We start from the raw sequence: 21,857 nt of genomic DNA, 5'->3' as shown, positions 1-21,857 counted from the left end.
TGTCTTTGCTACTTTTTCATCTCATGAAAGTTTTGGTGATTTGACTGATGAATGAGTTTGGACGGAGAAACTGAGAATGTATAACTGTGTCCATCTCTTCATTCTTCTTCCTCTTGTGAGTGAGCCTGTCTGTTGAGAGCATAGCTTGTGCTGTAATTCATATCATGGAAGCAGGCCAAACAAGGAGGCCTATCAGGCCCATGGTCTAGGACTCTGAGGATAAGTCTTTCCACTGCTGAAATTCAGTGTCAGGCAAGCTACTTGCTTTTAAATATAAACATCATCCTCCACTATCAATCTCTCAGAAATAAATACTTTGCTTATTCTTAGGCCATATTGATTTTGCTTAATTCATTCAGATCTTTCATGGGGAATAAAAGTTCTGTTTCAATTTCAGAATTATCAAGACTAGTTACTCTGGATTTTTTTGTCTATAGTATTTGCCATAGAAATAATAATAATTTAGAGTAGGTATCAGGGAAAATCTAGAAATAGAGGGAGGTAATACTATAGTCAAAATTTGTATCAAAAATCAGTAAATCAGAATTTCCTATATTCTTTGATTGTAGCATATGCCATCAACCAATCCATGTTGGACAGTAAAACTCACTCCATCTCCTCCATCTTGATAACATGAAAATAAAATATTAGTGAACAATCCCACAAAAACCGATTATGCCAAGCAGCCTCTAAAATAGGCCCTAAAGAACCTTACCTCTTGGTTTTTAGGTCTTATGCAGTCCCCTCCCACTTCATGTCATCGTTGGTTCATATGAGTAACAGAATATGAAAGAAGTGATGTTACGCAACTTCTGAGGTTATTGAAGATTAAGTCTTTCTCTCTCCTGATCACTTGCTTGGGGAAAGCCAAGTGCCACATAGTGAGGACACTGAATCAACCCTATGAAGAAGTCCACTGGATGAGTAACTTTGTTTTTTTTTTTTTTTGTGGTTTTTTGGCCAGGGCTGGGTTTGAACCCGCCACCTCCGGCATATGGGACCGGCACCCTACTCCTTGAGCCACAGGCGCCGCCCCTGGATGAGTAACTTTGAACCACAGTCAACAAGGAGCCATAGTGTGCATGGCCTGGAAAGCAGATCTTCCAGCCCCAATCAAGGCTTCAGATGACCTCAACTTTATGAGAGACACTGAGTCAGCCTACCTCAAGGATAGACTGCTGCCACAATCCTCACCTACAGAAACATCTCCAGCTATTAAATTTGGGGGCAATTTTGTACACAAGAGACATCTAATACAATGGAAGTGCAGAGTGTCCATGTATTTCTCTACTTCCCTCATTGCTATATATTATTTCATAGAGAAGGGGAGGGGGTAGAAAAACGGGGCATTTAAACAGAATATTTACTCAACCTTACTTTGCCATGCACCAAATACCACATAGGTAGAGCTAAGCTGGTGCTGGGATTTTGCTTGCCAGTATCATTAGGTTTGTGGACCAAGAAGAGTCATCTCCAGCCCTTCAGCCTTTCACAGATCTCAAGCATATTGTCTTGCTTTGCACATGTACATTTTGAAGACATGGCTAAAGAATGTAGCAATGACAATTGTGTTCTTACTAATGCACTGATCAACCAAAAATTAGGATCTTTCTCTTTTTCTCATTTTTTCCCTTAGATGTTGTGACCATAGGCTGCTTATGGATTTTGTTTGGTGAAACAAAGGAACTTGACAAAGTGTCATTGCAAAAATATTCTGATGTTTTTGTTGTGGGTCAATGACTTGCACTATCTACTGTGTAAAGAAGGCAAAATGATTTAGATTATTATAGAACATTTTAAAGGGCCTATAAAACAGTATTTTTGTGGTCATAAGACTTTTTTGCTGATTAGCATACCATTCTTGGCTACATTTAATATAAACTACCAGTGCAAATGCACACACACACACACACACACAACTCCTTTAACTTAGAATGAGATACGCAGATTTTCTTGCCATAGTCCCCTCCCTTTCCCTCCCTCAGAAGTAAGACTTTTTCATGATGTCTATTATTCAAAACCAGACTTTTGGGGGGAAAAGTAGACCTCACTCCGAATACTTATTAGTCAATTTGAACATTATTTAATCAAAAGAACATTAACAGGAATTTCAGGAACTGGGATGGTGCTAAGTCAATGTGAGTCATGGAGGATGAAGGCAGAGGTTGGGTACAGAGTAACCGAAATGCAATGAGAACAACAGAAATGCAGCGAGATGGAGGCTGGGGTGACAAGGTCCAGGAGGGAACCCTGAGATTCCAATAGCATCTCTCCCACCCTCCACACACGTCTTGTAATGCTGCTATCACAGTAGTTATTAATATTCTATAAATATTCTATTAATATTCTATTCTATTCTTAATATTCTATTAAGTTATGCTTTCCTATTTATCTGCCTCTATATCTTATTCATCTTTGAGACTTTAAGATTAATAATAATACCTAGAATATAGAAAAAAATCTTAAAATGTATTGGTTGGATAAAGAACTGAATTATGGTGGAAAGAGGTAAAGGGTGTAGAAATGATCATAATCTAGATCAGTGGTTCTCAACCTTCCTAATGCCACGACGTATTTTCATTGTTACAAAGGGGTTGTGACCCACAGAACTGCTGAATTCTAGATACATTAGATGATATACATACAAAATCTTATTTTATGGGATAACTGAGATAGTGAGGGGTTAGAGAGAGTCTAGTTCAAACCCTCCCAACAGCAAAATAATTCAGAATCAAGGATTTAGTAGAAATCTGACAATAACTAGATCATCTGATATCTTGTTTGAATTCTTATTTCACCACTTATTAGCTATGTGAATGTGGGCAAGTTAGTTCCTGAGTCTGAGTCTCAATATTCCCAGCTGTAAAGGGGAGTTATATATAGTAACTTACATCATAGGGACTGTGGTGAGGTGTAAATGAGGTAAGACGTGTAGTGCTTAGAACAGGGACTGGCACAAAACCTCTGGGCTCAGTCATTACAGTGCTTCCCAACTCTCTATCATATCCCTGTGATTCACCACCCACCATTTGTCCCATTGCCATTGACTTCTCACAGGTTGCTGTATCTATCCAATTCACCCTGTTTCCTTGGGTCGCACCTCCTTGGGGTGGCATGTCCTAGATTTATTTATCCAAACCTTGCACACTGCCTGCTAATATCCAGTCATGTCTGGCCCCCAGAGCCCACCACCTCTTGAGATGGATTTAGTTTCAGATCCCAGGTCTCATAGTCTCCCAGTCCTCCCTAGATATCAAGATGGGTCAGCAGCAAGACGCCTTCTCTATCCCACTCCTTCCTGTGCAAATTACACCCTTACTTTGATACTCTCTCACTTCTGTGGAATGTATTCTCTGCCCTTTTTCGAACTGGCTTTTTCTCTCCTATTCATACCTCGTATGTTCGATGCTTTCTCCACCTATATATTATAATTCATAGGACAGAGCCTTGTCACTTTTTGCTGTTTTATTCAGTTCTAAGGTGTCTCCAATAAAACAGAGTAGTGATTTTGGAGCCCGCTGGACCTGGACACAGACCTCAACTCTCTCCATTCTAACTTTGTGATTGGGGGTGTATTACCTAACCCCTCTGTGCCCCAGCAATTACATCTATATAATGATCTCAATACCCATCTCATAGGGTTTGGGTGATGGTTCAGTGAGACACTGTATATGTACAATACTATTCCTAGAGTTCAGTCATCACTCAGTAAATCATAGCAACAGCACTTGTGGTGGCAGCATGGCCTATTGTGACCAGCACCACTGAACTGAGTTGGATGATAAGCAGGGCCATGCCAGGTACTCCATGAGGTGGACTGACTGCAGGCTGGCAGCTCGAGGTGACAGACAGGTTCCTTGTCCCCACAACTTCCTCCTTAAGCTGTGTTTGGAGCAGCAGCTTTTCCTTCTGACCCCAGCCCCTCCTTGAGCAGCTTTTCATTCTGACTCCAGCCCCTCCTCGAGCATCAGGCAGAACATTTCAGTTTCTCCACAGTAAATGATTCCTTCAGAACATAAGGGAACTGTGGAGGGCTGTGGTTTCACTCAGAGCTGTTGATTATGCTGCAGCCGATTTCTATCACAGGTGGGCTTGTAGCCCAATCAGAAGCTATTGTCCCCCACAATCCCCGATTGAAATTGCACCTGTGCACTTGTCATGGTCTCGCTTCCAAGATGATAGACTTCAAAGCTGTGGGCGAGTGCGTGTTGGGGCCTGGTGCCAGTCAGCTTGGAGGTGTTCACAGGCGTGCGTGAAGCATCTCCGTGAGTGAAAGAAAGGGGCCGTTCACAATGTCAGCCCTTGTTGGGATCCAGAGTGCGGTGAATAGCTGAGTGATTGCATTCTCAAGGAGGTTTCGGAGAGTCAGACTGGGAGGGTGAGAAATACATGAAGGGGAAGAGGCACAAAACTTCAGCTGAGAGGCAACTACTATCATGCAGGCCTGGGACAGGACCTGAGGCCACCTACTGCTCATGGTTCTCTGAGAGATGAAATGACTTTGACTTGGTCAAGGTCATGTCATGATGGGACTGGATACGATGTCCCTTGGGCCTCCCCCTCACAGCTTTCTTTGTGCTAAAAACACATGTGACAAAATTTGATTTCATTGCTAATGTCATGATATTTGGAAAAATATTTAGGGAGATGAACAGCAAGTGGCTAAGTGGTAAAAGGAGTATTCAGTGGGGAAAGGGTGGATTGTAGTTTTCAGGATTTCAAATATAAATGTAATACTGATGATATAGCATCATCAGTCAACCCTTAAACAGTCATTATTATGTGGCAAGCACGGCCCTAAGTGTTCATGGTAATTAACTCACTTGATAGTTTCTGTGGTCCTGTGAGTAGGGTCTATTATTCTCATTCCCATTTATAGAGGAAGAAACAGAGGTTAAGTGACTGCCCCCAAATCACATAGCTAGTAAATGATACTGTGGAGTAAGACCTGCCTTGTGGGGAGGTCCCTGGGCCACAAGGTTTAAGGAAGGTCTCTCTCCCAAGGTTACGAAAATGCCTCTCAGTGTGAGTGCCTCCTTAAATCTGGTGCCCTGGGGACTTCACTTGCCTCACTTCAGTCCTGGCCTTGGAGCTGGGATTTGAACCTCAGGAGTCTTTCTTGACAGCATGTACTTCTACCTACATGCAGATGCCATAGGAAGGATCGGAGATCCACAGACAATTTCTCCCTTTACCTATGTGTGGCAGCCAAGGGGCTCCCTTTTGGAGAAGCAGCTGCAGGAAGCACAGCTGGTGGACAGGCCTCAAAGCCTACGTGCCAAGGCCATGCACCTCCTGGGCTGCAGGGAAGTTTTGCTGGACCATTACTGCCCAATGCCAGACTGCTTTAAAGAACAGAAATTGCTCTGGGGTTCACATCAGCCTAGCCAATACTATCTCAGAGCCATGCTGCCGTCTGAGGGCCTCTCTCCCCATCTGTCCTCCCATCCTCTCTCTGTTCAGGTATCAGACCTGCATCACAGACTGAAGGCTCTTTCTGCTTTCTCCTCCCTCCTTTCCCCTCACAACTGTTTTCAGCAACATTCTCCTGTGTGTCTCAGTCTATCTTGGTGTCTGGTTCATGCAGAACCTGGACAGATATACCCATCTCTCGCTTTCTGTATCAGTGCCTTTGAAAGATTTTTCACAGAGAAATATGCCAACATTTTCCATAGCAAGGGAAAAAAAGTTTCATCTGGTCACAGCATATGTACCTGCGCTTGTATATGTGTGGCCACATATGTGAATAGGTATCATATTTCAGAAAAGGTTTAAAAAATACTTACCTTTCCTATGTGCAATGTATGATTCTAGTCTATCTCATTTTACAAAAAAGAGTAAATCTGGTTAGAATCCACAAAATCATATTCCAGGCCAGATGCCTACTAGAAAGGCGATTTGCTCTTGTTCAGTGGCAGCACTCTCTGAGGATCACATGAGCAGCATTTACATTTTGACTTCTTTGCTGTCAGCCAGTGCAGACGCCTCCTGGCTTCCTGCTGACCATCCCAGGGGCTTCCTTCTGGTGCGATGCAGCCATGCTTAGGTGAGCGTATACCCCAACCTCGATGAAATAAATGTTAATCAAAAGACTTGCATGGGTAATTTCCAGTTTGTTCCAATGTTAGGAGTTCCTAGAAGTCAGGATATTCTTTTCAAAATACTTTACATTTGATAAATTTAAGGTCAAGATTGATAAAATGTGTATTTAACAAAAACACATTTCCTATGCCCCCATGAATATTGTTTTCTTAATTGTTTATTTGGTAGTTGTGAAGGCTCATTATTATCAAATAGAGGCAGGTTCCTAAGATTAATAGATATTTATTAGGTAGAGAAATCATCAAAGATACAGAAAATGTCATCATGGCATTATTTATAAGGGTGTAAAATCAGGCACAACCTTAATTTCTAAGCGTGGAGGATGGTTCAATAAGCCACATTGTGTCCGTAAGAAGACAGGAGGTGTTCCTGATACGCTGTCAGAGAATAATGGCAGGACCCTGAGCTGAGCAGAGAGTTGAAAATCTGTACCATAAAAGCATAAAGAGTAGCAGTAAATAACCAAAGTGTTAACAGTGATGCCTCTGTGTTCTGGAATGGAAATTCTCAACTGGGATGATTTTGCCCCCCCAGGGGACATCTGACCAATATCTAGAGACATGTTTTGGATATGATGAGTGGAGTGGGGTGCTACTGGCATCTAGTGGGTAGAGGCTGACAGTGTCTGTTATTGTCCTGTAACAGGATGGCCCCATCAGCCAAACAAGAATTAACTATCCTCAACTGTCAATACTGCTGAGATTGAGAAACCTACTGTAGAAGCATAAGCCATTTTAGTTTTCTTCACTATAACTTTTTCAGTATTGTCCAAAGTATGACAATAAATGTGTATTACTTTTATTATTAGAAAAATACAGTATATGAGTGATATGTTATTAAAATATCTAATTATTAAGTCTAAGAAAGATAATTTAATAAGCATAAAATAAAAATTCTAAGAAATGGTTAACATAGCCTTCCTGGCATTTTCCCAATTATTGTGTTCAGACTTTTATATTCTACATTTAGTAAATTTCACCTGTACCCTTCTAAGATGCACTGTAGGTGTTAACGAGTTCGATGAAAATATTTCAAATTGTATATAAAACCAAAACATTGTACCTCCTGATTGCATTATTGTACACAGCTATGATTTAATAAAAAAAATTCTAAGAAACATGTCCTGGTTTACATGACAGAGTTTGTGTGTGTGGTGTGTGTTTCTGTCTTCTGCGTATATAAAAGTCTATTTTCCAATTAAAGATAGAACTTGCAAAGTCATTGCAATTTTAAGCCTATGGATTATTCCTTCTGGATATTTTTTGAATCTGTTCTTTCTTTGTTGTTACTCCATTATGGCTGTAGCTTTCTACGTCAATCTTTTTTACTATTACAGTTATTTTCTTTTAAAAATTTATTTTTTAATTAAAGGTTTTTATTAGGAGGTAATACTAGATTCACATGCAGTTGTAAGAAGTAATATAAAGAGATCCCTTTTATCCAGTTTCCCCCAGTGGTAACATCTTCTAAAATGGTTCAGAATGATAACCAGGATATTGACATGAATAGAGTCAACTACAAAACGTTCTTCTCACTACAAGGATCCCTGATGTTGTTCTTTATGAGCCATGCCTTCTCCTTAACCTTGGCAATCACTAATCTGTTACCCATTTCTATATTTGTTATTTTAAGAATGCTTTATAAATGGAAGTAGAGTAGCCTGGTGTCCTGGCATGTGACTATAGTCCCAGCTGCTTGGGAGGCAGAGGCAGGAGTATTGTTTGGACTCAGGAATTTAAAGTTGCTCTGGGCTATGATGACACCACTGCACTCTAGTCCAGGTGACAGAGCAAGATTCTGTCTCAAAAAAATAAAAACTAAAATAAATTAAATAAATAAATGGAAACAGACTACACAAGCTTTTGGGGTTGTCTTTTTTTTTCTTACTCAGCATAATTCCCTGGTGATTCATCCAGGCTGTCGTGTGTATCTAATGGTTAGTTCATTTGTTTTTATCGCTGAGTAGTATTCCACAGTACTGATGTACCATGGTTTGTTCAGCCATCCATTCCTTGGACAATGTCTGGGTTGTCTCTAATTTGGGGCTATTGTGAATAAACTTGCTATAAACATTTGTGTACAGGTTTTCTGTGTGAGTGTAAGTTTTCGTTTTCCTGGGATAAATTCCTGGGAGTACAATTATCAAGCCATATGGTAATTGCATATTTAGTTTTTAAAGAAACTGAAAACTGTTTTCCAGATGTTCTGTACCACCAACCATGTATCAGCAATTCATTTTCTCCACACTCTTGCCAGTACTTTCTGGTGTTATTATTTTTTATTTTAGCCACAGTAGTATCTCACTATAGTTATAACTTGCATTTTCCTAATGGGTAACAATGTAGAATACCTTTTCAGGTGCTTATTTATCTTCTGGGTTTTTTGTTTTGGGTTATTTGGGTTTTCTATTTTCTTTATTTTTTTTTTTTTTGAGACAGAGTCTCACTCTGTCACCTGGGGTAGAGTGCAAGGCATCATCATAGCTCATTGCAACCTCAAACTCCTGAGCTCAATCAATCTTCTTGCCTCAACCTCCTGAGTAGCTGAGACTATAGGCCCACACCACCATGCCTAGCTAATTTTTCCATTTTTAGTAGAGATGGGGGTCTCACTCTTGCTCAGGCTGATCTCCTACTCCTAAGCTCAAGCCATCCACCTGCCTCAGCCTCCCCAAGTGCTAGGATTACTGGCATGAGGCCCTGGGCCTGGCCAATCTTCTGCCCATTTTCTAATTGGATTCTTTGGATTTTTTTTTTTTTTTACTGTTAAGGTTGGAGAGTTTTTAAAAACTATATTCTTGGGCGGCACCTGTGGCTCAAGGAGTAGGGCGCCAGTCCCATATGCCGGAGGTGGCGTGTTCAAACCCAGCCCCGGCCAAAAACAAAAAAAAAAAAACAAACAGAAAAACTATATTCTTGATATTAGTCCTTTATTGGGTATGTGGTTTGAAAATATCTTTTCCCGCTTTATAGCTTGTATTGTTATCTACTATTACAGTTATTCTGTGATTTGTTCTCCTAATTTCTAGCCTCTTTAGCTCAGTGCTGACTGCAGAAGTGTTTTAGTACAGGCACTACCCAACATGACAATCTTTGTAGGATTCCAGGAGAGGGTGGTAAAATTGTTTGTAAAATTGTTACATTTTACTTAAATATTTGAATCCCAACTTCTCTAAAAGAATCAAGTGATTGGGCAACACTGGCTTGCGTTTATTTTGGTACCACTCAAAACTGAGAACTGGTACTCACTTTAGACAGACCATGAAGTCTCTGATTTTCACTTCTTCACTTTTACCCACTGTCTAACAACTAGACCGCTGTATTTACCTTCTGCTAGAATTTGGATATGGTTTGTTTTTCCCCACCGGATCCCACCCATCTCATTTGATCCCCAGTATTGGAGGTGCTCCTAATGGCAGGTGTTTGGGTCATGGGGGTGGATCCTGATGATCAATGCCCTGGGGAGGGTGAGCGAGTTCTCACTGTTAGTTCCCTAGAAAGTTGGATGTTAAAAAGATATTTTTCCTCTTCTCTCTTCCTCTCTCTTTATGATCGCTGCATTCGCTGGCTCCCCTTCACCGTCCCCTTTGAGTGCAGGCAGCCTGAGGACCTCCCTTACCAGATGCAGATGCTCTGTCTCCAACTTTCCAGCCTTCTAGAGCCATGAGCCAAATAAATCCTTTTTCTTTATAAATGACCCAGCTTCGGGCGGCGCCTGTGGCTCAGTGAGTAGGGCGCTGGCCCCATATGCTGAGGGTGGCGGGTTCAAGCCCAGCCCCGGCCAAACTGCAACAAAAAAATAGCCGGGCGTTGTGGCGCACGCCGGTAGTCCCAGCTGCTCGGGAGGCTGGGGCAGGAGAATCGCGCAGGCCCAGGAGTTGGAGGTTGCTGTGAGCCGTGTGACGCCACGGCACTCTACCGAGGGTGGTACAGTGAGACTCTGTATCTACAAAAAAAAAAAATAAATAAAATAAATGAGCTAGCTTCAGGTATTCCATTATAGCAATAAGAAAGGGACTAAAACACCTTCTTTATCTGTCTAGCCTTAGAAGGATTAAGGTTTTAATCTCCAGCTGACATAATTTAGTCCAAGTTCTCTTCATGGTGTTATATTTTTATTAGTGATGCCCCAACCCCCACACACACCCCTAAGATGCCCATGTTCTAATCCAGGCATCCTCAAACTTTTTAAACAGGGGCCAATTCACTGTCCCTCAGACCGTTGGAGGGCCGGACTATAGTTTAAAAAAAAAAAAAACTACGAACAAATTCCTATGCACACTGCACATATCTTATTTTGAAGTAAAAAAACAAAACGGAAACAAATACAATCACACGGCTTCGTGTGGCCCGCAGGCCACAGTTTGAGGACGCCTGTCTAATCCATGGAACCCATGACTATGTTACCTTACAGAGCAGGAAGGACTTTGTGGAGATGAATGAGTTAAGGATCTTGAGACCGGGAGATTATCCTGGATTATCTGGAGAGGCTCAAAGTAATCACTGGGTTTCTTACAAGATAGCAAGAGGTCAGGGTTAGAGAAGATGTGGACAGAATCAGAGGCTGGAAGGGATACACTTTGTACATGAAGGAAGGGGTCGTGAATTGGGGAATATAGATGGTCTCTAGAGGCCAGAAAAGCCAAGAAAACAGATTTCTAGACTCTCCAGAAGGAATGCAGCTGACACTTTGGTTTTGGCTTGTAAGATCCATTGTAGACTTCTGACCTCCAGAATTATAAGGTAATAAATCTATGTTGTTTAAGCCACTAAGTTTGTAGTAACAGGAAGCTGGCACACATAGCATTCAAGTTTGTTCACTATGTGTTTTCAGCCCATCCCTTAATCCCCACTTCCTTCCTCTTTGCTCCATTCTCTCTATATCTATAGTCTCTCCACACCAAACGACTCATCAGTCCCTAGGACCCCATGCTTGCCACACCTCCATGTCTTCGTGTCATTCTTTCTGCCTAAAATCCTTTTCTCTGCTCTTCATCGAAGTTCCAAAGGAGAAAGGGGAAGGCCTACTTCAGTATTTGTAACTACTGAAGGAGTTTCTATCACTTAGAGCACAGCCAAGTTGAGGTTGATGAAAGACACCACGGATCACTCCACAAGTTTCCTCCTTGAGAAAGTCAATCCTAGAAGTGTCATTGATATACCCTAATTTGGAAGGCTTCGAGCTAGAAGTGAAAGCAAGTTGGAGAACAGGAGTGGAGTTTTGGGTTTGAAGTCTACTCTGTGTGATGGAGCCGCAGTTCTAGGAAGCCAACACTGTGGGGGAGCAAAGGCAGGTGTGCGTGAACAGTGCCACCTCCTGAGGACACAGCTGCTTTGTGCCTTTCTGTGTATTTAGCATTCTTGTTAAAATCTAATGTTAACTTAAGAAAAGAGCTGGGGCTGTAATCAGCCAGGTTCAACTTTGCTCATGGTCGTAGCAGCCCCAGCAAGGAGAGTGAGAGTGTACATCCCCGTCCGGGGCAGATGGAATTGCTCCAGCTCACAGCCCTCGCATCTACACTCCCTTGGCCAAGACAGGGGGCACGTCCCTCATCCGCTTTATAGAAACAGGCTGCTCTTATTCTGTTGGTCTCCATTCAGCATAAACTCAGGCTGGGCTTACTATCGAGTTTGCTGAGCCTCTTTGTCTTCCAAGATCAGCATCACCAGTATGACCAATTAATATTGGTCTCTGTAATAATTGGTCAGAGTCTTTACAAGTGGTAGTGACCACTGACATGAAGAAAGGACACAAACAAAGCTTCATGGGTAATTTCCAGCATTTCCCCAGAACGACCTCCTTTGTAACAGAAAGATCTTTTCAATTTTAGATCTGGAGTTTTCCATTCAAGGTGCCCACTCGCTTTCTTCCAGCCAGACTCCTCTTCCTCAGTCACAAAGCACCACTGGTCTCCTCCCTCACCCATTCCCACAGCTGCTCTGTAAGCCACACAGCAGAGCTTTCCTCGCAGGCCTGAGGTCTTCCCAGCACTTCCTCCTGCAGCACTGCTTTAGTCAGACAGGGGCATTCTGCTGCCACTGCTCATGTGCTCAATCTACATCCTGACAGGGAGCTTCTGTAAAAGCTACAATTGCAGAGCATTTTAAGATGCCAGCTTCTAGCGTTGCCCTAGCATTAGTAACCCACTTGGTATGTCTCTGAGGGACTAGGGGGCAATCTTGACACTACACTGCTTGGTGTTCAGCAGCCTTAGCATGGTCTTTCTTTTTTTTTTTTTTATTTTGGCCGGGGCTAGGTTTGAACTCGCCACCTCCGGCATGTGGGACCGGCGCCCTACTCCTTGAGCCACAGGCACTGCCCCTTAGCATGGTCTTTCGTCAGTGACTTTTACATTTTCAATCTGCTTCTATGGACATGCCTTCCAGGATTTCTTCACTGTGATTAGTCCTTGTCATACATCTGGCCTGTTGTTTACAGGGAATTATGGACCCTACATGAATTCATTTAAAAAGATACTGTTCAGGGAGAGGTAGAGGTATGGGAGTGGCAGGGGACAAAGCATTACAGATGCTTCAAAAATCAGTCCTAGCTCTCAAGAGACAAGGCAGCTTGAATTTTCTGACACTCTCCTTGAACTTGCCAGTGTGCATACAGATACTTTTTTAAAAAATGTTGCCCAGGAGGTTTGTGCTATTTCTGATAATAAAGCTTTTATGGCCTGCCCCATCAAAATCTCTCCCTCTGAGATCTTTGTGATGGATTGATGTTTCCATCCTAGCAGATGAAATTTTTTCTCCCCCCTACACCCCACCCCCACCATATCTTCATAAGCACTTCAGTAGAAAGCTGAAAAAAGGCTGTATTTGGCCTGCCAGCCAGATTGCTTGCTAAATTGAAACTGTTAGCTGTAACTCTCAAAAAGTCTGTTTTGTTCTCTTTGATTTTCCCCCTTCAGCTTGTCTATTCAGACAAGCCCATTTTATGGATTGTAGAACAGAGTTAAGTGAAAGGGGTTATTATGGAGAATGAGGAGCTGCATTCAGTCTTTTAAAAAAGAATCTTTGATTTCAATGGAAAGCACTCAGAAATTCTTAGCTTCTACATTCATGTACTTGCTGGAGTTTGGTGCCATTTTTTCTTTCCTTTGGATGAGAGATAGGTAATTTGTAGTGGATTGTGTCTTTACAATGCAGTGCCTGATGTCTCATTAACAAACAGAACAACAAATTGCATCACATGTCAGCTAATGACATTTTCTCTCCCATAGGGTATAGTGATTCTTGAATACTAAGAAATTGTTTTAAAATTTGAAGGATTTTCTTTTGAAATCTAGCTGCTCCTCTGTTTCCCTATTCTCCTTTCAGTCTTGATCTGTGAAGGAATAGTTTGCATTTACTGCCACATTTTTGACTCTCTTCGCACCAGCAGTCACTCCTGTGCTCCCTGGGTTCTGGGCCAGCATCACTCCACGGCAGCTCATCTGAAGGATCACCCTTGAATTTCTAATGGCCAAATTCAACCTCCAAACTGTTTAGCCTTTTTCTTACCCGATCTCTATAATATCAGTTATTATATAATAATTATTATATAATAATATCAGATATTATATCTCTATAATACCTAGGAAAAGTAGATGTGAACAGACATCAACTTTGTCAACTTAGTACGTTGACATCACCCATTTCTTCTTCCTTTCCTGAGGACTGAGCCTGTCTCCATTCTTGAGACTATTCCCTTGCATTTCCTCTACTCCACCAATAGCTCTTCTGTAGAAACTGCCCCCTTTCTCCAGCTACTGGCTCCTTCCAAATCAAACTATGAATGTATTCAAGAGTGTCCCATCTTTCTCACACACACACACACACACACACACACACACACACTCTGTCCCGTGATCCTGTATCCTCCTTCAACTAATAGACCATCTTTCTTTGAACAACCCAGTCGGTTGACAGTTTCCACCTGCTAAGCTCATCTATCATTTTCTCTTGAAAGTTTCAAATGATTTTTGTGGCATGAAATGAGACAACTATTTTTTTTTCAGCTGATCAATGAATGTCATGAATTATATAAACAGAACGTTGACTAATCCTTGGAGGTTTTTAAAAAATTCAATTTGCTAATGTTTTATTTGACATTTTTCATGCTATAAAGATTTATTTTTATATTCTCTTCTAAGAGTTTTATAGTTTCAGCTGTTAATATTTAGGTTTTTGGATTTCAAGTTATTCTTTTTTTTTTTTTTTTTGTGGTTTTTGGCCGGGGCTGGGTTTGAACCGGCATATGGGACCAGAGCCCTACTCCTTGAGCCACAGGCACCACCCATGGATTTCAAGTTATTCTTAACTTGATTTATATTCAGACCTAGACAGTGGTTCTAAAAGTATACCAGCAGCATGAACATCTCTATAGACTTGTTAGAAAAGCACCTTCTTGGGCCTTAACCCCAGACCACTGAACCAGAAATTCTGGAAGTGTTTTAATGAACCCAGCAGGTTCTGATATAGTCAAATTTGAGAACTATCACACTACAAGTACATCCTTTTCATCCATGCTTTTAAATTAATTGGTAAAAAGTATGACTTTGTTTTTGCTAATATTTTTTGAATATGAAATGATATCTTTTCTCATTGCTAATTAATGTTGGTTGTATTTGCCAAATGTTTGAATGTATTATTGGTTGTTTTCAAGAACCAACTTTTACTGATTAGCTTTCCTGTTTCTGTTTTTTCCACTTAGTTAATATTTGTTTTTATCTTCATTGATTGCATCATTTTACTTTATTATGAGGTTTCTAATTTAACTTCTTGGGTTGAGTGCCTTATTTGTTTATTTTTAATCTTTCTTATTCTCTGATGAGACACATTTATGGCTAAAACTTTTTCTATGTGTACTCTTTGCCCTCAGTTCCATAAATTCATATAATGTCCTCACACCATTGTCACTTAGTTCCAAATAGTTTGTGATTTTAATTTAGGAATTGTTAAAAATTCTTTAAATTTTTGAAGAGATATTTTCTTTCCCTGACAATGCATGAATGTTCTGTTTTTGTTTTTAATTGTTCCAGTCTGATCAGAACATTTGGTCCTTTCAGGATTTGTTGAGATTTTCTTTGTGGCATAACACTTGATCAATATTATAAATATTAGTGCATTTGTAGAGGATCTGTACTGTTAAGAAAGAACATCTCTTTACATAGAAAGATATCTCTCTCTACGCCTATGTGAGCTGTTCAGCCAGCATGCAGCCATATATGTTTCTATTTTTTGTATTACATGGCTGGAGACTTTCCACACAGCCCTCATATAGCTCCATAAATATATATATTCATATGTATATTTGAATATCTACCTAATTATTTGTTAGATTTAGTTTGTTAAGATTTTGATTTTTAGAACAGCTATAGATTCATAGAAAAATTGAGGAGACAGTAAGAAATTTCCATTTACCCTGTCCCCAGTATCTTCTACTAATAGCATCTATATCGGTGTATTTGTTATAATTAGTAAAACAATACTGATGTATTATGTTCAACTAAAGTTCACAGTTCATTTAGATTTCCTTAGTGTTTACCTAAAATCTTTTCTCTGTTCCAAGAGTCCATCCAGGATACCACATTACATTTAGTTGTTATATCTTCTTATACTCTTCTAGGCTGTGAGAATTTTGAAGTCTTTCTTAGTTTTGAAGACCTGATAATTTTGAGGAGTATTGGTCAGATATTTTATATACTGTCCTTCAATTGGGATTTGTCTGATGCAATTCTCATGGGGCTGTGCTTATTGAGGAAGGCTGTACAGGTAAAGTACCATCCTTACCACGTCGTATCAAGGTATGTGCTATTTACTTGATTCACTGCTCTTGCTATAGATCTGGTCCTCCAGGTTGAGGTAGTGTTTGTCAGGTTTCTTTTTCCCCTTTCCACAATGTGTTTTTGAAAGGAGGTCACTGTGCCCAACCCACAGCTAAGTGTTACACTCTTCTATCTACGTAGATTGTTTGGCATTCGAACTGGAAAATTTGTCTCTTCTTCCTTGTGCATTAATGTATTAAATCATTTATTTCTACCACTATCCACTCCTGGTATTCATTCTCCACATTGAGGGTTTGGGTATTTTTTTAAGCACTTCCTTACTTTCTGATACCATAAAATGCTCCAGGATTGTCTCATATATTTTCTGTCCCTGCCCCCATCAACCATTTCTTCAAGGATCTCTGCTTCTTTTTCTTTTTTCCTTTTTTTTTTTAGAGACAGAGTCTCACTTTGTCACCCTCGGAGGAGTGCCATGGCGTCACACAGCTCACAGCAACCTCCAGCTCTTGGATTTATGTGATTCTCTTGCCTCAGCCTCCTGAGTAGCTGGGACTACCGGTGCTGCCACAACGCCCGGCTATTTTTTTGTTGCTGTTTGGCTGGGGATGGGTTTGAACCTGCCACCCTTGGTATATGTGGCCAGTGCCCTACTTACTGAGCCCAGGCGCCCCGAATCTCTGGTTCTTTTCACTGGTTAATAATATTAGAAACAAAGATCTGTGTGCTGGTTGTGTTTATTGTTGCTACTGGAGTGTTAGAGTTAGTCTTATATTTTTTATTTTTATAAACAAAACTCACATTTTAGATTGAAATAAACTATGCAAAATTGATTTTCTTTCTTTTTTTTTTTTTTGTAGAGACAGAGTCTCACTGTATCGCCCTTGGGTAGAGTGCCGTGGCGTCACACAGCTCACAGCAACCTCCAACTCCTGGGCTTACACGATTCTCTTGCCTCAGCCTCCCGAATAGCTGGGACTACAGGCGCCCGCCACAACACCCAGCTATTTTTTTGTTGCAGTTTGGCCGGGGCTGGGTTTGAACCCACCACCTTCGGCATATGGGGCCGGCGCCCTACTCACTGAGCCAAAAATAATAGATAAGCCAGAAAACACTTATTTTTGTAGATTTCCCGGGTTTTACTTATAAACCAAGATAAGACAATAGATTGTCATGGAAAAGGACAGAAGAAAACAGACAAGTCAGTTATTGGTATCCATGGCCTCTGAGTCTGTCTTAACCATGAAACTAAAATGCTCAATATATACCTGCTAAAAAGCTTCTGAAGACACAGACTCAACAAAGAAATGTAAACAGTAATAGCCAGGTGTGGAGCAACAGTGGCAGGCTCTTCCATTCAGACTTTGACTTTCAGTTGTTCCTTTAATCAGTGGTTCTTAACTTGCCTAATGCTGCGGCCCTTTAATACAGTTCCTGTGGGTCGCGACCCACAGCTTGAGAACCGCTGCATCCAGTTGATAAAGAGAAAAATCTACCCTGAAATCCTTTTTGGGTGAGCTTATAATCCTCTCTACTAATTTCTTTTAACTACCTTTACATATATATATTTTTAAATTTATTAGAATTTATTTTCTTAGAATTAAGAGGAAGGGCTTTATTTCAGCTGGTAGAGCAGCAGCAGACCCAGAGTCTCAAAGTGACTGCACTCAAGAAGTAACTTTTTTTTTAATTGTTAAATCATAGCTGTGTACATTAGTGTAATCAAGAGGTACAATGTGCTGGTTTCATATACAATCTGAAATATTCTCATCAAACTGTTCAATGTAGCCTTCATGGCATTTTCTTAGTTATTATATGTAGACATTTGTATTCTGCCTTTAGTAAGTTTTGCCTGTACCCATTCTAAGATGCACGGTAGGTGTGGCCCCACCCATTGCCCTCCCTCCACCTTAACCTTCCCCCTCCCTTCCCCTTCCTTGGCCCTTTCCCCACATTCTTGTGCTGTAGTTGGGTTATAGCCTTCATGTGAAAGCTATAATTTAGCTTCATAGTAGGGCTGAGTACATTGGATAATTTTTCTTCCATTCCTGAGATACTTTGCTAAGAAGAATATGTTCCAGCTCCATCCATGTAAACATGAAAGAGGTAAAGTCTCCATCTTTCTTTAAGGCTGCATAATATTCCATGGTATACATGTGCCTCAATTTGCTAGTCCATTCATGGGTCGATGGGCACTTGGGCTTCTTCCATGACTTAGCAATTGTGAATTGGGCTGCAATAAACATTCTGGTACAGATGTCTTTGTTATATTGTGATTTTTGGTCTTCTGGGTATAAACCTAGTAAAGGAATTATAGGATCGAATGGCAGGTCTATTTTTAGATCCCTAAGTATTCTCCAAACGTCCTTCCAGAAGGAACGTATTAGTGTGCATTCCCACGAGGACTGGAGAAGTGTGCCCTTTGCTCCACATCCACGCCAACATCTCTGGTTTTGGGATTTTGTTATGTGGGCTACTCTTACTGGGGTTAGGTGATATCTCAAAGTAGTTTTGATTTACATTTCTCTGATCATTAAGGATGATGAGCTTTTTTTCATGTGTTTGTAGATTGTGTGTCTGCCTTCTTTAAAGAAGTTTCTCTTCAAGTCCCTTACCCACCCTGAGATGTGATCACTTGTTCTTTTCTTGCTAATACGTTTAAGTTTTCTATGGATTCTGGTTATTAAACCTTTATTGGAGGTATAACTTGCAAATATTTTCTCCATTCTGAGGGCTATCTGCTTGCTTTACTTACTATGTTCTTGGCTGTGCACAAGCTTTTTAGTTTTGTCAGGTCCCAGTAACGTATTTTTGATACTGCTTCAATTGCCTGGGAAGTCCACCTCATAAAATATTCACCCAGGCTGATTCCTTTAAGAGTTTTCCCGGCACTTTTTTCAAGTATTTTTATAGATTCATGTCTTAAGTTTAAATCTTTTATCTAGTGAGAGTCTATCTTAGTTAATGGTGAAAGGTGTGGGTCCAGTTTCAGTCTTTTACAGATCGCTAGCCAGTTCACCCAGCACCATTTGTTAAATAGGGAATCTTTTCCCCACTGAATGTTTTTAATTGGCTTGTCAAAGATCAAATAATGGTAAGTAGCTGGATCCCTCTCTTGGTTCTCTATTCTGTTCAAGGCATCTACTTCTCTGTTTTTGTGCCAGTACCATGCTGTTTTAATCACTATCGATTTATAGTACAGTCTCAGGTCTGGGAGCATGATTCCTCCTGCTTTGTTTTTATTGCTGAGTAATGTTTTGGCTATTCGAGGTTTTTTTCTGATTCCATATAAAACAAAGTATTATTTTTTCAAGATCTTTCAAAAATGACAATGGAGCTTTAATAGGAATTGCATTAAAATTATATATTGTTTTGGGTAGTACAGACATTTTAACAATGTTGATTCTTCCCAGCCATGAGCATGGTATGTTTTTCCATTTGTTAACATCTTCAGCTATTTCTTTTCTTAAAGTTTCATAGTTCTCTTTGTAGAGATCTTTCACGTCCTTTGTTAGGTATACTCCCAAATATTTCATCTTCTTTGGCACTACTGTGAAAGGAATAGAGTCCTTGACTGTTTTTTCAGCTTTGTTATTGTTGGTATATATAAAGGCTACAGATTTACGGGTGTTGATTTTGTAGCCTGAGACATCGCTATATTCCTTGATCACTTCTAAAAGTTTTGTAGTAGAATCCCTAGTGTTTTCCAGATATATGATCATATCATCTGCGAAGAGTGAAAATTTGATCTCTTCTGACCCTATGTGGATACACTTGATCGCCTTTTCTTCCCTAATTGCAATTGCTAGAACTTCCATTACAATGTTAAAGAGCAATGGAGACAATGAGCAACCTTGCCTGGTTCCTGATCTGAGTGGAAATGATTTCAATTTAACTCCATTCAGTACGATATTGGCTGTGGGTTTGCTGTAGATGGCCTCTATTAGTTTAAGAAATGTCCCTTCTATACCAATTTTCTTAAGTGTTCTGATCATGAAGGGATGCTGGATATTATCAAAAGCTTTTTCTGCATCAATTGAGAGAATCATATGGTCTTTATTTTTTAGTTTGTTTATGTGCTGAATTACATTTATAGATTTACGTATATTGAACCAGCCTTGAGACCCTGGTATAAATCCGACTTGGTCATGGTGTATAATTTTTTTGATGTGTTGTTGGATTCTGTTTGTTAGGATCTTATTGAGTATTTTAGCATCAATATTCATTAGTGATATCGGTCTATAATTTTCTTTTCTTGTTGGGTCTTTCCCTGGTTTAGGGATCAAGGTGATGTTTGCTGCATAGAATGTGTTGGGTAATATTCCTTCTTTTCCTATATTTTGGAAGAGGTTTAGTAATATAGGTACTAGTTCTTCTTTAAAGCTTTGGTAGAATTCTGACATAAAGCCATCTGGTCCTGGGCTTTTCTTTTTAGGGAGATTTTGTATGGTTGATGCTATTTCAGAACTTGATATAGGCCTATTCAACATTTCCACTTCGTTCTGGCTAAGTCTTTGTAGGTGGTGTACTTCCAAGTATCGGTCGATTGCTTTCAGATTTTCATATTTCTGAGAGTAAAGTTTCTTGTAATATTCATTAAGGATTTTTTGAATTTCTGAGGGGGTCTGTTATTTCATCGTTACTATATCTGATTGATGAAGTTAGAGATTTTAGTCTTTTTTTTCCTGGTTAGGTTGGCCAAAGGTTTATCTATTTTATTGATCTTTTCAAAAAACCAACTTTTGGATTTATTGATCTGTTGTATAATTCTTTTGTTTTCAATTTCATTTAGTTCTGTTCTGATTTTGGTTATTTCTTTTCTTCTGCTGGGTTGAGGGTTGGAATGTTCTTCCTTTTCCAGTTGCTTGAGATGTCCCATTACGTTATTAACTTCCTCTCTTCCCGTTCTCTTTAGGAAGGCTTGCAGTGCTATAAATTTCCCTCTTAGGAGTGCCTTTGCAGTATCCCAGAGGTTCTGGTAATTTGTGTCTTGATTGCTGTTTTGTTCCAAAAATTTGGTGATTTCCTTCTTTTTTTTTTTTTTTTTTTGTAGAGACAGAGTCTCACTTTTTTGCCCTCGGTAGAGTGCCGTGGTGTCACACGGCTCACAGCAACCTCCAGCTCTTGGGCTTACGTGATTCTCTTGCCTCAGCCTCTTAATCTCTTCTATAACCCATCTATCCTTCAGTATAAGATTGTTTAGCTTACATATTTTTGTATGGGTATGCAGATTCCTGTTGTGATTGAGTTTGTCTTTTATTCCATGATGGTCTGAGAAGATGCAAAAAATAATTTCTATTTTTTTAAATTTGCTAAGGTTAGATTTGTGGCCTAGGATGTGGTCGATTTTGGAGTGTGTTCCATGGGCTGATGAAAAGAATGTGTATTCAGTTTTGTTAGGATGAAATGTTCTGCAGATGTCTGTTAAGTCCAGATGTTGAATGGTTGAGTTTAAATCTAAAATTTCTTTGCTTTGCTTCTTTTTGGAGGATCTATCCAGCACTGCTAAAGGGGTGTTAAAATCTCCAACTACTGTGGAACTGGAGGAAATCAAGTTGCTCATGTCTGTTAGAGTTTCTCTTATAAATTTAGGTTCATTCTGGTTGGGTGCATAAATATTAATAATTGAAATCTCATTATATTCAGTATTACCTTTAACAAATATGAAGTGTCCATCCTTATCCTTCCTTGTTTTAGTTGGTTTAAAGCCTATCTGTGAATCAGATTGCAATGTCTGCTTTTTTTCTGCTTTCCATTTGCCTGGAGTATAGATGACCATCCTTTCACCTTGAGTCTCTATTTGTCTTTTAATGTAAGATGAGATTTTTGTATGTAGCAGATATCTGGCTTGAGTTTCTATATCCAGTTAGCCAACCTGTGCCTCTTTAGAGGACAATTTAAACCATTCACATTAATTGAGAATATTGATAAGCCTTTCGAGAGTCCGGTGGACATTTTTAATCCTTTTGCAACTGTGGAAGTT

Source organism: Nycticebus coucang, chromosome 4 (assembly GCF_027406575.1).
Source record: "Nycticebus coucang isolate mNycCou1 chromosome 4, mNycCou1.pri, whole genome shotgun sequence".
Classification (NCBI taxonomy): domain Eukaryota; kingdom Metazoa; phylum Chordata; class Mammalia; order Primates; family Lorisidae; genus Nycticebus; species Nycticebus coucang.
This window is presented reverse-complemented; position numbering follows the sequence as displayed.